General features: G+C 56.7%; 1 protein-coding gene across 3 annotated transcripts in view; it reads left to right on the top strand.

Moving 5' to 3' along the window:
- Extl3 (exostosin like glycosyltransferase 3) overlaps positions 1-2,308 on the top strand; it is a 108,113-nt gene that overhangs the window by 60,112 nt on the left and 45,693 nt on the right. Inside the window, exon 1 of one of the 3 annotated variants that reach the window (XM_008828122.3) lies at positions 461-692. The exons of 1 other annotated variant lie outside the window; for it this stretch is intronic. The gene's annotated coding sequence lies outside the window, so the exon portion shown is untranslated. Of the gene's footprint in view, positions 1-460; positions 693-2,308 lie in introns of those variants that run through there. One more of the 3 variants, XM_008828123.3, reaches the window with a different exon arrangement.

Raw genomic sequence — 2,308 nt, 5'->3', positions numbered from 1 at the left:
TATATATGTTGAAGCAATCTGATTTTAGATTACACTGCAATTGTTAATTCTAAAAGATAGTTTTACGACCTAGATGAACACCAGTGGCCACGTGCCCCTTTCAGGATTGGTAGCTCCTACCCCAGGCCGCACCCATTGTTTCTTTCAGGTATTCAAGGGGTCGGCCCTGATTCCAGATGTGGACACAGAAGCTAGTGAGTGCTCCCCTTCTGTTCACAGGTTTGGCTCTTAGGTATTTAAAACGGTATCCTTTCATCCCTTGACCCACACAGCTGGTTAACCTGTTTTTGCAGAGCCCCGGGATCTTCCCTTTGCTAAGCAAACGGCGCTATCCCAGTGTATCCAGCTGCGGGCGGTGCACGGGCACCTGGCCCGGGAAGGGGCTGGGTTTTGGAGTCCAACGTCAGACTCCCTCCGCGGAGCCGCAGCCTCAGAGGTCAGCCTTCGGGTGCGGTCCGGAAAGTCACGAAGGCGTCCTGCCCGCCGGTTAACGAGCGCGCAGGGTTCGGCCATTTCCGGCCCTGAGCACTTCGGCAAGTTCCGCCGTCGCGGGTCGGAAATGGCCGCCGGCCGGCAGGGGGAGCGGAGGATCCGGCGCGGCCTGGAAGGCGTGCTGCCGGCGGCGGGAGCGGCGGGTGGGAAGCCGAGTTTCGCGCTGGCGACGCGGGCGGCTCATCCCTGAACCGAAGCCGGTAGGAGTCCCCGCTCCGGACGGAGGGCCGCGGCGGGAAAGGCTGGGGGAGGGCCGTGCACGGCAGCGGGCGTGCGGGGCAGGGCGGCGGGCGGCCGGGGAGCCGGGTAGGCCAGCTCGCGGCTGGGGGCCTGCGGAGGAGCCGGGCCGGCCGCTCGGCCCCACTGCAGCGTGGGCTGCAGTCCCCCTCCCCGGGTGTAGGCACCCGCGGTCCAGCCGCTCCATGCACTGCCCAGTGGCTCGCGGGGAGCATCTTCCGAGGAGGAGGGCGCAGCCCCCCACCTCCCGACCGTGCACCCCCACATCTGCGGCACTCTGCTCCCATCCGGCTGGCCGCCTCTCTCCAAGGCCACTTCCTGTCCAGGCTCCTGGTGCAGCTGTGCTCTGCATCTGTGCGGGGTGGGGTGGGGTGCCGAGGGTGCAGGGCTGGTGCTGCCCTGCTCCACAGAGACAGCTGCTTAGCTCCTGTTGCGATACCCACGGCTCGCAGCAGACTTAAATTCTGGGGGTCCCCCCATCTCCCAGCCTGCATTGCTGCTCTTTCCTTTTAAAAGACCCCTAAGGGCCTCATCAGGTCAACTTAGTCGGACTCTTTGGCTGAGGAGGAAACGCGCAGCACCACATGTCCTCTGCTGTCTGTCCATATGTGATTTATTTAAGAGGCGCCTTTAGCATTTCTTCCTCCCTCGTCCTGTTCTTCCTCCAGTTTGGTAGCTTGCTGTGTGAGTGCTGGACTCCTCACGTCTTGTCTTCTTTCCTTTCCCTACCCCCCTTTCCTTCCTGTCCCTTCTTCCCCTTCCCTTTCCACTATCCATCCGTCCATCTGGCTGTCTCAGTATGTTGCAGTCATGCAGAACTTAGTATGTAGTTTTCTGCCTGTTGCTCAACAGTTAGCTTTGCCCTCTGGTCCAGTGACTCTAACTGTCCAGAGAGTTTTGGATGGCGGTGGTGGTAGGGGTGGCATTGATCATCTTGAGTGGTTAGGCTTTCTCTACAACTCTTTTCAGGAGAACACTTAAAAATATTTAATGATGAAAGAAAAGCTAGTTTCTTAGGCTCTTATTTGGTGTGTTAAAAATATTTTTTCCTGTTGCAACTTCTGATCTTTGCCTGTGAGGAGCCTGAGGAGTTGTAGAAACTTGGGAGTTTGAGAAACTAGTCTAAATGCTTTCTAGAAGAGAGCTAGAATTAAGGATTTTCAGAATTTTGTGGGGGATTTTGTTGTTCTTGTTCTTTTTTTTTTTCTGTCTTTTTGAGACAGGGTCTCCCTGTAGCCCCAGCTGTCCTGGAACTCACTATGTAGACCAGGCTGGCCTTGATCCGCCTGCCTCTGCCTCCCAAGTGCTGGGACTACAGGCGTGGGCCACCACGCCTGGCCTTTTTTTTTTGAGACAGGGTCACACTTTGTATCCCAGACTGGCCTGGAACTCATGGTGAGCCTCCTGCCTTAGTTTCCCTAGAGTTGGGAGTCACCACAGCTAGGCCTATGACCTTCAGAATTCTTGAGACATCTATTCATCACTGAAGGGTGTGTGAGCCTAACAAAACACTTGATAAGCCTATGCCTTTATTTCCTCACCCCTCCTCTCTTTTCTCCTCCCCCCCTCTTCCTCCCTC

Source organism: Nannospalax galili, unplaced genomic scaffold, assembly GCF_000622305.1.
Source record: "Nannospalax galili isolate Female #2095 unplaced genomic scaffold, S.galili_v1.0 scaffold612, whole genome shotgun sequence".
NCBI lineage: Eukaryota > Metazoa > Chordata > Mammalia > Rodentia > Spalacidae > Nannospalax > Nannospalax galili.
This window is presented reverse-complemented; position numbering and strand designations above follow the sequence as displayed.